This window comes from Phocoena phocoena, chromosome 17 (genome assembly GCF_963924675.1).
Source record: "Phocoena phocoena chromosome 17, mPhoPho1.1, whole genome shotgun sequence".
Taxonomy (NCBI): domain Eukaryota; kingdom Metazoa; phylum Chordata; class Mammalia; order Artiodactyla; family Phocoenidae; genus Phocoena; species Phocoena phocoena.
Window position 1 is genome coordinate 67,442,496 of NC_089235.1, and position 17,884 is coordinate 67,460,379.

The window sequence follows — 17,884 nt, forward strand, 5'->3', positions numbered from 1 at the left end:
GTATAAGCCTAACCCTTGGGGTGAAAAAGCCACTGGGGTACGTGGACGTACCACAGAGATACTGCTCCCACATGCATTACCTACTTGCTCAAGACAGACTTAGAAAAGTTACATTTTAGTCCCAGGAAATCACATCTAGTGAGTGACAGAGGTTGTATTTTAATGCAGGTTTATCTGTGGAACCCCCAGAATCAGTGGTCTTTCTAATGTAGATGCCCAATAAAGGATCATTTTCTAAGCTGCCTGCAACTGCAGAATCCCCATCTTTTCTTTAGGTTTTACATTGTGGTTGGCTTTAGCACATGATTCAAAGAAAAAGTTGGCAAAGAAAGCAGCTTCATTTTCAGGTACCAACTGCATAGAAGGCTCTATCTCAAGACCTCACTTCAGGGCAGAGAATTTCTCTCTCTAACAGCTGGTCAAGGTCATCCATCGAAATGGAGACCAAGAGGTGCCATCCCTGGAGAAAGGGGCTGATGAGATTTTTTTCAGCAAGATGTCAGTTTGTATCATTAGAATCTAGGCTGATGATATCACTTAATAGTTGGGTGATCACAGACAAGTTACTGAACCTTTTTATTCCTGATTCCTCAATTCCAAAATGGGACTAATGGTAGTATCTATTTCACAGAGTGGTTACAAGTTTTTGGACATCTCCAGTTGAAAGCTTGAATAGACTCCTCAAATTAAAAGCTTCTCATCCAAATTAAACATGATGATTCTGATCTCCTCCTCAAACTACTCCTACCCTAGCCTTCTCCATTTCAGTACATGACAATCCCATTCTTCTAGGGGCTCAGTTTACAAAGAAGCAAACAAAAACGTCAACTTTCTTGATTCTTCCCCTATATCTCATATGCATTCACAAAATTCTGTTACCTCAACCTTGAAAAACATGTCCAGAATCCAACCACCTCACACCTGTAACTGCTGGAACCCTTGTTTAAGCCACTACAATCTCATGGACTGTTGCCATGACTACTTAATGGTCTCTTTGTTTCTGTCCTTGGTCAATTCTCAATGCAGTGGTCAGCAGGATCCTTTAGAAACATAAATCAGCTCATGACACTCCTTAGCTCAAAATGCTGCCAAAGTTTTTTTCAATAGTAAATACTACAGTACTACACCATCCATGGTTGGTTGAAACCACCAATAGCGAGGGTCCACTGTAAAGTTACACGCAGATTTTCTACTATCTGGAGGGTCGGTGCACCTAACCCCTGTGTTGTTCAAGGGTCAACTGTACATAGGGGCTTCCATTTTTCCTTCTGCCTTGCATTCCAGTATTGTTCAGTACAGCATTGTCAATACCATCTTTAAATTTTTGAAAAAAATAAAAACTAAAAAAAATAAAACTTTTTTTGTTCATAATAGTTTGAATAATTTTGATTTAAAAAGATTGTATTAAAATATTATTTATCTAGTTTAAAAAAAAAACCTTGCCATGGCTTCCCTTCTCACTCAGAGTAAACTCAGATCCTTATACTCGTCTAGTCTACAAACTCTAAACAATGTCCCTCCCCCACCTCTCTAACTTGCATCCCCTCCTATACTCTCCTCAGGTCACAGTGGTTTCCTTGCTGTTCCTTGCTATGCTTTTTTTTTTTTTCCCCTGCCTGGGTTCTTTCCTCTTGCAGTTCCCTCTGCCTGAAAGTAACTCTTCCCCAGGTATCCACATACATGCTCCCTCACCTGCAAGACTTTCCTCCCAAGTCACCTCTTAGGCAAGGTCTTCCCTAAACACTATTTAAATGTCCAACTCCCCACCCTGCAGCCAATCACACACACACACACACACACACACACACACCCTATCCTTTTCCCCCAGTTTTTTTTTCCTTCGTAATAGAAAACCTTCACTACCTTCTAAGATAATTGATATTTACTTTTTAAATGGTTTGTTTCTCTTCACTGCAACACACAAAGTGAAGAAGGCAGCCATTTTGTCTACCTTGTATCTCTGTCAACCAGAACAAGGTTTCTCAGCCTCAGCACTACTAACAAACATTTGGGGCAGGATAATTCTTTGTTGTAAGCGCTGTCCCACATTGTAGGATGTTTAGCAGCATCCTTGGCCTTTACCCATCAGATGCCAATAGCACTTCCTCAGTTATAATAAGCACAATGTCTCTAAATATTGCCAAATATCCCCTGGAAGGCAAAATCTCTCCTACTTGAGTATCACTGACCTAAAGCAATGCCTAATACAAAGCAAATGCTCAGTAATTATTTATTGAAAGAATAAATGAATGTTAAATGAGTTAATGTCTTAAGCACATAAAACAGTATTTGGCATATAGTAAGTATTCAAGAAATGTTAATTATGATCAATATGTTATTTTTATTATTGTTGCTATGTTTTTGTCTACATCTAGAATAACTCATGGAGACAAACTATTATGGAATTTGATACAGATTTCATTTTTAAAATATATTTGGATTGTTTTTTAAATTGCAGTACAAAACTTCACACAGAGAAATATTAACACATTGGATACCACCAATTCATTAGCTTGTGTTGCCACATTAACTTGCTTCTGTGCAGACCTCAGAATACATCATCTTCTGCCATCTCTATGCATATATTTTAACTTCTTATAAATGTGTTGCTGTTTCGGAAGGCTGTAGTTCGGCACTGGTGTTTATTTTTATTCTTGTCTATTCCTGTTGGCACATGTAAAACTGTTCAAGCAAGTACTCTGTAGTTCACTTGTATCAAACATACATTGATTTAATCTCTCCAAATTCAACTATATGAGCTTGGACAAAAAATAAAGAAAGAAAGCATAATTTTCATTCAAAATGGGCCCCTAATGCAAACCAATTACTTCATCTGGTGCTCGACTAAAGCAATAGCAATCTGTTCTACCCTGGAGGAACAACTGGCTGTTCCTCCAGGAAAGCCATCTTTCCAGTGGAAAGTTGGGACACTATACACAAAACCAATATACCATTTTTTATGGGAGATTTAGAATAGCTTTCATGGGCTATTTGACCATGTATGTTTATAGTCCTTTCTTATCTTCAGACTCAAAATCCAAAAAAGTCTTTGAAAGACAGCATTTTGGAGTAACTCATTTGGCAGCAAATTCTGTGAGGTTATTTATAGTCATTGTTTTTCCAGTGTGTTTGATTATGAGGTGCTGCCCCAGATTCCCACCAAAGGTGTTAATTAAGTGAGAACACATGTACCTTACTACCTTTATAAAATATGAAAATTCTGAGTTTCAGGACACATCTGACCACACAGTTTAAGAAAAGGGATTGTGGACCATTAATTGGTTTTCAGCTCATTTGCTATTTTTCTGCCTTGATGCTTGAGTAAGATATTACCTAATCGTATAGCAATACCACTGTTCTACACCCCGTCAATAAATGCTGCCTGCCTGTATCCTCCTGCAGAAAGAGTAACCATGGATGGAAAGCATATGAAACATGTAGATAGTTTGTGTGTTTAACATAAGTTTAGGGTACTTATTGTCTCATTTTTATAATATCGAATTAAAATAGTTGTGATATAATCCACAGAAACCACTAATCACAAAGACTGACTATATTAAACACAAAATCTTATTTATTAAGATAATTATAATCATCATCATTGCCATGACTGGTGGTTCTTTTTTTTTTTTTTTTTTTTGGTACGCTGGCCTCTCACTGCCGTGGCCTCTCCAGTTGCGGAGCATAGGCTCCGGACGTCCAGGCTCAGCGGCCATGGCTCATGGGACCAGCCGCTCTGCAGCATGTGGGATCCTCCCGGACCAGGGCACAAACCCGTGTACCCTGCATCGGCAGGCGGACTCTCAACCACTGTGCCACCAGGGAAGCCCTGGTGGTTCATTTTTGAAACCAAATTTCTTACTAGTGTTCCTTCACACTTCAGCAATCATTTGTTTGAAAAGCATCCTGGGGTTATAAAGCAAACATTTAAAATTGTCTCATCTGCTTGCTCTTGTGTTATCTTATGTGCTCAATGCAGTTTTTATCAATAAAATTGATAAACCTCTAATCAGACTGATCAAATAAAAAAGACAGGACACAAACAACCAATAGCAGAAGTGAAAGAGGGAGCATCATTACAGCTCCAAAAGACATGAAAAGGATAGTAAGGGAACATTTTAAACAACTTTATTCCAATAAATGTGATGATAAATAAACCAATGCCTTGAAAGACACAAACTTGCAGAGCTAACTAAAGAGAAGTAGATAACTTGAATAGCCTATTATCTATTAAAGAAGTTGAATTCCAAGTTGCATCCTTACCAGTTGGCCCAGATGGTTTCACTTTTGAATTCTATTTAAACATTTAAGAAAGAATGCAAAGGAGTAAAGAGATATTTCAGGGGTGGGAAGAAATCATCTGTATCTCAAGTGTGGTGCAAGTACATAATGCATACATTTTTCAAAACCCTTCAAACTATACACCTAAAATAAGGGGTGAATTTTACTGTATGTAAATTATACCTCATTAAAGAAAGACAAATGAAGAAAGGAAATGGTGTAACTATTGGGGAGACAAGAATGCAAGCTGAGTCAGATGACAAGTCTGAAGAGCGTTCTCAGACAATGTATCTAGACAGAGTGGTGGGTATCATGTTAGTTTGGGTAGAGGTCCTACCCACAAGCACAAGCTTTATCTGAGGCCACCACAAAGTCCTGCCTTCAACTCTGCACCCGAAAGGCTCTAGAAGAACACAAAATCAATGTGACTGCTGGTAGCTTTCCCTCTGATGGTGAAATATTTCTCTTCCTCCTCCATGGCTCATGTGAGAAGTGCATGTATCTGTGCATTGAGTGGTTCTCACAGAATGAAGCGAGAATCTACATGTCACTAATGTCACCAAATAACCCCTTTCCTTGGGAAATAACCTGCAATTCCCAAATATGAAAGGGACTTTGTTTAACAACAGAAGCATGAAAGGAATTCAAATAAATTCCTTAGCTGAAAGTGAAAAATACACAATCTTAAAGAATTTTGTTTGTCTCCCTTTCATTTCTAGGTCCCAAGATTTTTACTAAAGCTTGGAAGTGTCATTTGGAGATCTAACTGCTATCTTTATTTTGTCCCACTTTGTGATTATAATGGGCTGAACTATGTGTCCCTGTCCCCTCAACCCGCCTCCAAATTCATATGTTGAAGTCCTAAACCCCAGTAACTCAGAATGTGATTATATTTGGAGTTAGGGTCTTTAAACAGATAATCAAGATTAAATGAGGTCACTAGGGTAGGCCCTAATCCAATCTGTCTGGTGTCCTTATAAGGAGAGGAGATTAGGACACAGACACACAAAGGGAAGACTATGTGAAAAAATAGAAAAGAGTTACGTGCAAGCCAAGGAGAAAAGCATTCAGAAAAAAATCAACCCTGCAGACACATGAACTTTGATTTAGAATCAAGAGAAAATAAATTTCTGTTGTTTAAGCCACTTTGTCTGTGGTACTTCATTATGGCAGCCCTAGAAGACTCCTATAAAGTGGACCTTCCGTATGCATGGGTTCCCCATGGGCAGGTTCAACCAACTGCAGATAGAAAATATTAGAAAAAAAAAAATTCCAGAAAGGAATTGTTGAAAATAAATATCCTCACTTGTCCTCCTCTTCCTCTTTCTTTTTGGGATTCTTAAATTATTGTTGTAATTTTTTGGATGCAAAAACTGCTCTGTTAGCCCACATAGCTCACTGTCTTATTTGGAGTAGCAAATAAACAAGCAAAGGCTGGGCTAACTTCAGGAATAAAATTTGTTCAGGTTGAAAAATATATAATTAACCAAATGCCTGTTTTGTTCATTTTCAGAATGGCCTGGGTTTGAATTTTGGCGTCATCACTTACTGCTGTTTCATTTGTCAAGTTTTTAATCTCTGTTTCCTCATTTGTAAAATGGTAGTTTTATTATTGTTTGGAAGGCATTTCTTAATTATCATCATTCACGTTCAATACAAACTGTTACCATTTGTATAAAAGTTTGGGATATTGCAAAGCACTTTGACATATGTTATCGTTTTTATCCCTAAGGTGCCTCTGTGAAGTCAAGGAAAGGTATCGTTACTCCTGTTTTATGTGTAAGGAAATTGAGTCTGAAAAAGTTAGATGACTTGCCCATGGCCACCCAGGAAGACAGTCTTAGACTCAATCCCAGGTCTTCAAATTCACAATGCTATGCTCTTTCCCAACGGTACACTGCCTACTCCCTTACTAAAGGTGACCTGGAAGTCCTCTGGTTGCTGTAGGCAAAGATTTATTTCAAAAATCCATCTTCCTGCAACAACCCATAAACCAGGCAGACTCCAACCACGCCAGACAAATGCAAGTCTACTAAATGCCTTTTCTCCAGGACGACTGATATCAACAATGATGATCTTCACAAGAAATTCTTGCACATCCCCTGGGGCTTCCTGCCAGGAATCAGGTCATTTTAAGAACGCATTTAATACAGCTATGCTTTGAAAGGCAACTGCTATTGGCATGCTCAGGAGCACACTATCACAAGGCAGCCCACTCCTTGAGCTTTGGCTGCTGAAGGCAAGGACAATTAACTGGCCTCCCAGCTTTTCATCACAGAATTCTCCCAGCATGGAATCTGAGTGATCTTAAGGTCAAAGGCCATTTGCCTGGGGTGTGCTCTCTGATGCAGAAATGTCTGGGCCTGGGCCTTGGATCGTAAAGCAGTATGGCTCAGATTTTCTTGAATGTAATCCTCAGTTTAAATTATATATATATATATATATATATATATATATATATATATATATATATATGGGAGGACCTTCAAGATGGCAGAGGAGTAAGCCATGGAGATCACCTTCCTCCCCACAGATACATCAGAAACACATCTACATGTGGAACAACTGCAACAGAACACCTACTGAATGCTGGCAGAAGACCTCAGACCTCCCAAAAGGCAAGAAACTCCCCACGTATCTGGGTAGGGCAAAAGAAAAAAGAAAAAAACAGAGACAAAAGAATAGGGACAGGACCTGCACCTCTGGGAGGGAGCTGTGAAGGAGGAAAAGTTTCCACACACTAGAAAGCCCTTCACTGGCGGAGACTGCAGGGGGCGGGGCAGGGGGAGGGGGAAAGCTTCACAGCCACGGAGGAGAGAGCAGCAATAGGAGTGCGGAGGGCAAAGTGGAGAGATTCCCGCACAGAGGATCGGTGCCGACCAGCTCTCACCAGCCCGAGAGGCTTGTCTGCTCACCCACTGGGACGGCGGGGGCTGGGAGCTGAGGCTCGGGCTTCGGAGATCAGATCCCAGGGAGAGGACTGGGGTTGGCTGCGTGAACACAGCCTGAAGGGGGCTAGTGCGCCACAGCTAGCCAGGAGGGAGACCGGGAAAAAGTCTGGACCTGCCTAAGAGGCAAGAGACCATTGTTTTGGGGTGCGTGAGGAGTGGGGATTCAGAGCACCGCCTAAATAAGCTCCAGAGATGGGCGCGAACCGGGGCTATCAGCCCAGACCCCAGAGACGGGCATGAAATGCTAAGGTTGCTGCTGCAGCCACCAAGAAGTCTGTGTGCGAGCACAGGTCACTATCCACACCTGCCCTCCCAGGAGCCCGTACAGCCTGCCACTGCCAGGGTCCTGTGATCCAAGGACAACTTCCCTGGGAGAACCGGCCTCTACCACCACAGGCTCACCCCACATTCCGTACCCCTTCCTCCCCCCAGCCTGAGTGAGCCAGAGCCCCCGAATCAGCTGCTCCTTTAACCCCATCCTATCTGGGCAGGGAACAGCTGCCCTCAGGCGAGCTACACGCAGAGGCAAGGCCAAATCAAAAGCTGAATCCCAGGAGGTGAGCGAACAAAGAAGAGAAAGGGAAATCTCTCCCAGCAGCCTCAGGAGCAGCAGATTAAATCTCCACAATCAACTTGATGTACCCTGCATCTCTGGAATACCTGAATAGAATCATTCTAAAATTGAGGTGGTGGACTTTGGGAGCAACTGTAGACTTGGGGTTTGCTTTCTGCACCTAATTTGTTTCTGGTTTTACGTTTATCTTAGTTTAGTATTTAGAGTTTATTATCAATGGTAGATTTCGTTATTAATTTGGTTGCTGTTTTCGTTTTTGTTTTTCATCTTATGCATAGATATATATTTCTTTCTTTTCTTTCTCATTTTGTGCATGTGTATGTGTATGCTTCTTTGTGTGATTTTCTCTGTACAGCTCTGCTTTTACCATTTGTCCTAGGGTTCTGTGTTTCCGTTTTTTTGGGGGTTCTTTTTTTTTTTAGTATAGTTTTTAGCACTTGCTGTCATCGGTGGATTTGTTGTTTGGTTTGGTTGCTCTCTTCTTTCTTTCTTTCTTTTTTTAAATTACTTTTTAAATTTTTTATTTTTAATAATTTTTTTATTTTAATAACTTTATTTTATTTTTCTTTCTTTCTTTCTTTTTTTCTCCTTTTTCTGCTGAGCTGTGTGGTTGACAGGGACCTGGTGCTCCGGCTGGGTTTCAGGCCTGTGCCTCTGAGGTGGGAGAGCCAAGTTCAGGACATTGGTCCACCAGAGACCTCCCAGCTCCACGTAATATCAAACGGCGAAAGCTCTCCCAGAGATCTCCATCTCAACACCAAGACCCAGCTCCACTCAATGACCAGCAAGCTACAGTGCTGGACACCCTATGCTAAACAACTAGCAAGACAGGAACACAACCCCACCCATTAGCAGAGAGGCTGCCTAAAATCATAATAAGGTCAGAGACACCCCAAAACACACCACCGGACACAGTCCTTCCCACCAGAAAGACAAGATCCAGCCTCATCCACCAGAACACAGGCACCAGTTCCATCCACCAGGAAGCATACACATCCCACTGAATCAACCTTAGCCACTGGAGGCAGACACCAAAAATAACAGGAACTACGAACCTGCACCCTGCGAAAAGGAGACCCCAAACACAGTAAGTGAAGCAAAATGAGAAGACAGAGAAACACACAGCAGATGAAGGAGCAACGTGAAAACCCACCAGACCAAAAAAATGAAGAGGAAATAGGCAGTCTACCTGAAAAAGAATTCACAGTAATGATAGTAAACATGATCCAAAATCTTGGAAATCAATTAGACAAAATACAAGGAACGTTTAACAAGGACCTAGGAGAAATAAAGAGCAAACAAACAATGATGAACAACACAATAAATGAAATTAAAAATTCTCTAGGAGGAATAGATAGCAGAATAACTGAGGCAGAAGAACGGATAAGTGACCTGGAAGATAAAATAGTGGAAATAAGTACAGCAGGGGAGAATAAAGGAAAAAGAATGAAAAGAATTGAGGACAGTCTCAGAGACCTCTGGGACAACATTAAACGCACCAATATTTGAATAATAGGGGTCCCAGAAGAAGAAGAGAAAAAGAACAGGACTGAGAAAATATATGAAGAGATTATAGTTGAAAACTTCCCTAACATGGGAAAGGAAATAGTCAATCAATTCCAGGAAGCGCAGAGAGTCCCATACAGGATAAATCCAAGGAGAAACACGCCAAGACACATATTAATCAAATTGGCAAGAATTAAATACAAAGAAAAATTATTAAAAGCAGCAAGGGAAAAACAACAAATAACATACAAGAGAACCCCCTTAAGGTTAAAACCTGATCTTTCAGCAGAAACCCTGCAAGCCAGAAGGGAGTGGCAGGACATATTTAAAGTGATGAAACGGAAAAACCTACAACCAAGATTACCCTACCTAGCAAGGATCTCATTCACATTTGATGGGGAAACCAAAAACTTTACAGACGAGCAAAAGCTAAGAGAATTCAGCACCACCAAACCAGCTTTACAACAAATGCTAAAGGAACTTCTCTAGGCAGGAAACACAAGAGAAGGAAAACACCTACAATAAGAAACCCAAAACAATTAAGAAAATGGGAATAGGAACATACATATCAATAATTACCTTAAATGTAAAGGGATTAAATGCTCCAATCAAAAGACACAGACTGGCTGAATGGATACAAAAACAAGACCCATATATATACTGTCTACAAGAGACCCACTTCTGACCTAGGGACACATACAGACTGAAAGTGAGGGGATGGAAAAAGATATTCCATGCAAATGGAAATCAAAAGGAAGCTGGAGTAGCAATTCTCATATCAGACAAAATAGACTTTAAAATAAAGACTATTACAAGAGACAAAGAAGGACACCACATAATTATCAAGGGATCAATCCAAGAAGAAGATATAACAATTGTAAATATTTATGCACCCAACATAGGAACTCCTCAGTACATAAGGTAAATGCTAACAGCCATAAAAGGGGAAATCGACAGTAACACAATCATAGTGGGGGACTATAACACCCCACTTTCACCAATGGACAGATCATCCAAAATGGAAATAAATAAGGAAACACAAGCCTTAAATGATACATTAAACAAGATGGACTTAATTGATATTTATAGGACATTCCATCCAAAAACAACAGAATACACTTTCTTCTCAAGTGCTCATGGAACATTCTCCAGGATAGATCATATCTTGGGTCATAAATCAAGCCTTGGTAAATTTAAGAAAGTCGAAAGCGTATCAAGTATCTTTTCGGACCACAGTGCGATGAGACTAGACATCAATTACAGTAAAAACTCTGTAAAAAATACAAACACATGGAGGCTAAACAATACACCACTAAATAACCATGAGATCTCTGAAGCAATCAAAGAGAAAATCAAAAAATACCTAGAAACAAATGACAATGAAAACGCGATGGCCTAAAACCTATGGGATGCAGCAAAAGCAGTTCTAAGAGGAAAGTTTATAGCAATACAACCCTACCTCAAGAAACAAGAAACATCTCAAATAGACAACCAACTTTTACACCTAAAGCAATTAGAGAAAGGACAAAAAAAACCCAAAGTTAGCAGAAGGAAAGAAATCATAAAGATCAGATCAAAAATAAATGAAAAAGAAATGAAGGAAACAATAGCAAAGATCAATAAAACTAAAATCTGGTGCTTTCAGAAGATAAAATTGATAAACCATTAGCCAGACTCATCAAAGAAAAAAGGGGAAAGACTCCAATAAATAGAATTAGAAATGAAAAAGGAGAAGTAACAACTGACACTGCAGATATACAAAGGATCATGAGAGATTACCACAAGCAACTCTATGCCAATAAAATGGAGAACCTGGAAGAAATGGACAAATTCTTAGAAGAGCACAACCTTCTGACACTGAACCAGGAAGAAATAGAAAGTATAAACAGAGCAATCAAAAGCACGGAAATTGAGACTGTGATTAAAAATCTTCCAACAAACAAAAGCCCAGGACCAGATGGCAAATTCTGTGAAACATTTAGAGAAGAGCTAACACCTATCCTTCTATCAAACATTTAGAGAAGAGCTAACACCTATCCTTCTCAAACTCTTCCAATATATAGCAGAGGGAGGAATACTCCCAAACTCATTCTACGAGGCCACCATCACGCTGATACCAAAACCAGACAAAGATGTCACAAAAAAAGAAAACTATAGGCAAATATCACTGATGAACATAGATGCAAAAATCCTCCACAAAATACTAGCAAACAGAATATAACAGCACATTAAAAGGATCATACACCATGATCATACACCATGATCAAGTGGGGTATATCCCAGGAATGCAAGCTTTCTTCAATATACGCAAATCAATCAACATGATATACCATATTAACAAACTGAAGGAAAAAAACCATATGATCATCTCAATAGAAGCAGAAAAGCTTCTGATAAAATTCAACGCCCATTTACAATAAAAACCCTGTAGCAAGTAGGCATAGAGGGAACTTACCTCAACATAATACAGGCCATATATGACAAACCCACAGCAACATCATTCTCAATGGTGGAAAACTGAAACCATTTCCACTAAGATCAGGAACAAGACAAAGTTGTCCACGCTCACCACTATTATTCAAAATAATTTTGGAAGTTTTAGCCACAGCAATCAGAGAAGAAAAAGAAATAAACGGAATGCAAATTGGAAAAGAAGAATTAAAGCTGTCACTGTTTGCAGATGACATGACATTATAGATAGAGAATCCTAAAGATGCTACCAGAAAACTACTAGAGCTAATCAATGAATTTGGTAAAGTAGCAGGATACAAAATTATTGCCCAGAAATCTCTTGCATTCCTATACACTAATGATGAAAAATCTGAAAGAGAAATTAAGGAAACACTCCCATTTACCATTGCAACAAAAAGAATAAAATATCTAGGAATAAACCTACCAAAGGAGATGAAAGACCTGTATGCAGAAAACTGTAAGACACTGATGAAAGAAATTAAAGATGATACAAACAGATGGAGAGATATACCATGTTCTTGGATTGGGAGAATCAATATTGTGAAAATGACTATACTACTCAAAGCAATCTATAGGTTCAATGCAATCCCTATCAAACTACCACTGGCATTTTTCACAGAACTAGAACAAAGAATTTCAAAATTTGTATGGAAACACAAAAGATCCTGAATAGCCAAAGCAATCTTGAGAAAGAAAAACGGAGCTGGAGGAATCAGGCTCCTGGACTTCAGACTATACTACAAAGCTACAGTAATCAAGACAGTATGGTACTGGCATAAGAACAGAAATGTAAATCAATGGAACAGGATAGAAATCCCAGAGATAAACCCATGCACATATGGTCACCTTATCTTTGATGAAGGAGGAAAGAATATACAATGGAGAAAAGACAGCATTTTCAATTAAGTGGTGCTGGGAAAACTGGACAGCTACATGTAAAAGAATGAAATTAGAACACTCCCTAACACCATACACAAAAATAAACTCAAAATGGATTAAAGACCTAAATGTAAGGCCAGACACTATAAAACTCTTAGAGGAAAACATAGGCAGAACACCCTATAACATAAATTACAGCAAGATCCTTTTTGACCCACCTCCTACCGTAATGGAAATAAAAACAAGAATAAACAAATGGGACCTAATGAAACTTAAAAGTTTTTGCACAGCAAAGAAATGATAAAGAGGATGAAAAGACAACCTTCAGAATGGGAGAAAATATTTGCAAATGAAGCAACTGACAGAGGATTAATCTCCAAAATTTACAAGCAGCTCATGCAGCTCAATATCAAAAAAAAACACACAACCCAATCCAAAAATAGGCAGAAGACCTAAACAGACATTTCTCCAAAGAAGATATACAGATTGCCAACAAACATATGAAAAGATGCTCAACATCACTAATCATTAGAGAAATGCAAATCAAAACTACAATGAGGTATCACATCACACAGGTCAAAATGGCCATCATCAAAAAATCTACAAACAATAAATGGTGGAGAGGGTGTGGAGAAAAGGGAACCCTCTCGCACTGTTGGTGGGAAGGTAAATTGATACAGCCACTATGGAGAACAGTATGGAGGTTCCCTAAAAAACTAAAAATAGAACTACCATAGGACCCAGCAATCCCACTACTGGGCATATACCCTGAGAAAACCATAATTCAAAAAGAGACATATAACACAATGTTCATTGCAGCTCTACTTACAATAACCAGGACATGGAAGCAACCTAAATGTCCACTGACAGATGAATGGATAAAGAAGATGTGGCACATATATACAATGGAATATTACTCAGCCATAAAAAGAAATGAAATTGAGTTACTTGTAGTGAGGTGGACGGACCTAGAGTCTGTCATGCAGAGTTAAATAAGTCAGAAAGAGAAAAATAAATACCGCATGCTAACACATATATATGGAATCTAAAAAAATAAAATGGTTCTGAAGAACCTAGGGGCAGGACAGGAATAAAGATGCAGATGTAGAGAATGGACTTGAAGACACGGGGAAGGGGAAGGTAAGCTGGGGCGAAGTGAGAGAGTGGCATGGATGTATATACACTACCAAATGTAAAATAGATAGCTAGTGGGAAGCAGCCACATAGCACAGAGAGATCAGCTCAGCACAGGGAGATCAGCTCGGTGCTTTCTGACCACCTAGAGGGGTGGGATAGGGAGGGTGGGCGGGAGACACAAGAGGGAAGGGATATGGGGATATATGTATATGCATAGCTGATTCACTTTGTTATAAAGCAGAAACTAACACACCATTGTAAAGCAATTACACTCCAAAAAAGATGTTTATATATATATATATATATATATTTGTTTATATCATGTGTACGTATGTTTATATCATGATCCAGTTACAGGTGCATTTGAAAACAGTGGGTAGAGAAATCAGTTTAGCGTAAGCAGCTAATACTTTAAAAATTAATTAGAGTAGAATAGAATAGATTGCTTGTAGTTGTATTAAATATCTGTCTATCTATATATCTATTCACCTACCTATCATCTAACAATTTATCTTTGAACTGGGACATCAGGTTTAATTTATTTCTTACTGAGGTTCATAGTCAAAAATGCTTGAAAAACCCCAGTTCAAAGGAATGTCAATAGAAGGGGGCTGGAGTTGGTCAGGATTTGAAGGGAAAGCCATAATATGGTTTGAGAAGATACAGGGATTCTACCCCCTTCTGACTGGGTTTTTTCAATGGCTCCTCACCCTCGTTACCCAGTTCCCCTCCTTCCTTGCTTGGCATACACAGCCATAGGTGATCCATCTGCTGACATCTCCAGCCTCATGGCTAGCCGCTCGCATCACCATCTCATTCTAAACTTCAGCAGCACCAAACTATTTGCCATTTGGGTAACAATCCCAGTTTCCTCATCCCTACAGGCTTCTGCTCATATGTTTCTTCTATCTAGAATTCCTGTTCTCACTGTGCCTTTGCTTTGGTAATGCCTGTTCATGCTTTCACTTGTTCACCTGAATCACTACCACCTACCTTCTCCAGGAAGCTTTTGTGCATCACTCAGCATTCATTCATTCATTTAGCATTTAACAAATATTTACAAGACACAGACCTAGTGCTGGAGATATTATGGTCAACCGGAAAGAAGCTCCTGCCCTCCTGGGACTTTACATCTAATGGATGAACAGATGATAAATAAACAACTAAATATGTGATATAATGAAGCAAGTTGAAAAAAATGAAGCACAATAAGAGAGGGATGGGGTAGTCGAGGAAATCTTCACCTAAGGAAGAATTCTGAGCAGAAAACTGGGTTAGGCTACAGAGCAAGCCATGAGTATGTCTGGGGGAAGAGTATTTCAGAAGAAGGGAACAGCAAGTGCAAAAACTCTGAAGTGGAAGAGCGTTTGGTGTTCCCTGGTGGAGCTCGTTTATTCCTCCTCTGGGCAACTTAGCACCTTCTGTATACTTTTATTACACTGAATTATAACGTTCTTCTTTGTTTTTTCTACTTAAACATGAGCTTCTTGATGGTATCTAGGAACTAACTAAAAATGGATCCCTCTACATATTTGAGTGTGTGAAGAATGAAATCAATATATGATTAAGGAAATGACTGACAGAATGAATAAAAGAGTAAAGCTTTCCCCCTTCCTTCTTAGGATCCTCTGGAATAAGACAAGTATCTGTATCCAGGAGGAGCCCTGGAGAGGATATAATTCATTCTTGACTATATAGATAAGGAAATTGATACTCAGAGAAAAAAAGTCATTGCCTAGGGCCTCACTGGAAATTAGTGGGAGAGTCAGGGTTAAATTCCAGGTCTCTTGAGACATTCAGGTCTGGTCTAGTAATCTTTCTATCAGGCCTGTAGCTATATCCTGAGGGGAAGGGAGAAGCAGGGGAGACCTGCCTGTCTGTGCTCAGCATTCCGGCAAAAGCAGCACTCCAAGAAATGTATACATTGAAAGGGAAACTCTGGAAAGGAAAAAAAGAAACAAACTTTCCCTAGAACTACCTCAGCTAATATAAGAAAACCAAAAGGAAAGATGGGTAGATTGGTTAATTCTGTGAAAAATATGCCACATTAAGTTGAACCATCCAAACTCATTAGTTGGAAAAATATATTGCCTTTCAAAATGTAGGTAGTTGTGTTAAATCAGGGTTTGGAAATTCCTCTTGGCTCTACAAATATTCAGTCTTGTGAAAAAAGATGCCATGCTCCTGAACATGTTTTCAACTGTCTAGAAAATGAATCTTAGAATATTAGGGCTAGGAGAAAAGAAACTACTCCAGGGACTTCCCTGGTGGCACACTGGTTAAATCTGCCTGCCAACGCAGAGGACACAGGTTCGAGCCCTGGTCTGGGAAGATCCCACATGCCGTGGAGCATCTAAGCCCATGTGCCACAACTAGTGAGCCAGTGCTCTAGAGCCTGTGAGCCACAACTACTGAAGCCCACACACCTAGAGCCCGTGCTCCGCAACAAGAGAAGCCACCGCAATGAGAAGCCAGAGCACCGCAACAATGAATAGGCCCCGCTCACCAACTAGAGAAAGGCCGCACACAGCAACGGAGACCCAATGCAGCCAAAAATAAATATTTTTTGGAATAAAAATATTGTATATTTTTCTTATAATAAAGTCCTTTATGTCTTAATTTCTATAAAAAAAGATACCTTAATGCATACATCTATTTACACAGGAATTAGTAGAATTGATGCTTAACTGTGCCTGGCTTTAGTTATAAATTGTGTTCACTAAGGGAGTCTTTTTTTTTTTTCTCACACACACACTGTATTTTATTTTTACAAGAGATAAATAAACTGACACCAAGCATTGTAAATGGATGACCACAACGAAAGCAACAATGATTGCAATTACCAAACATGAAACACACTCACACTATGTCATAATATTGACATTCAGTCCAGTAATCCTCCACTGCAACAGCTCCTTTACTTTGCAGTGAAAATTGATTTGTATATTTTTTGCCTCTGAGTCCTTGTGGGATTTTTTTTTTAATTCAAACAAAGTCACAAAAATTATAATCATCCTCATCAGTTTACTCAGTCCCGTGTAATTAATTTTTTTTTTATCTTGATCTTTTGTTACCACTTTTATGAGTTCATGAGTTTTCCATTAGAGTTCTGAAAATGCTTATTCATTCAGTTCAGCAGTAGAGTCAGTTACCAGAAACCTGTACTTGTCAGAGTCTTTTCCATGAATTCCTTGAAGATGAAACCCTTTTATAGGAACATTTTTGCAAAAGCATAAGAGTACACCCAGAACTGTCTGTAAATGACAAAAGACTTAAAAATGACCATGGTTAAAGATTTGATGAAAGTTATAATAATGCAATTGACAAGGAAATTTAGTTATTTCTGAGATATACATTTTAAAGTAATAACTAGTATTATGACTTATAACATTATACCAGAACATATAAGATTTTTAGAAATTTCATGTAATGTCTGAAACATTTATATTAACAGATTTCCATACAAATAACCCAAAGAAAGTCTAGTATTAGTTGTTTTGTTTATTTGTTCTTTTATACTGCAAGTTCTTATTAGTCATCAATTTTATACACATCAGTGTATACAGGTCAATCCCAATCGCCCAATTTAGCACACCACCATCCCCACCCCACCATTGTTTCCCCCCCTTGGTGTCCATATGTGTGTTCTCTACATCTGTGTCTCAACTTCTGCCCTGCTGGTTCATCTGTACCATTTTTCTAAGTTCCACATACATGCGTTAATATACGATATTTGTTTTTCTCTTTCTGACTTACTTCACTCTGTTTGACAGTCTCTATATCCATCCACGTCTCAACAAATGACTCAATTTCGTTCCTTTTTATGGCTGAGTAATATTCCATTGTATATATGTGCCACATCAAAAATAAATAAATATTTTTTAAAAATTAAAAAAAAAAACCTACTCCAAAGTCCTAATTTTATAATGTAGATGAGAAGGCAGAGCAGTGGTCTGCCAAGCCATGCCTACAACCCATGCCTATTCTCTCTCCTGTCAGAGTCCTCCATCCCACCATACTGCCTTTAGCTTGCCCACTGTAAAAATTGGGTTCTTTTGCGGGGTGGGGGGCGGTGTTTTTTGTC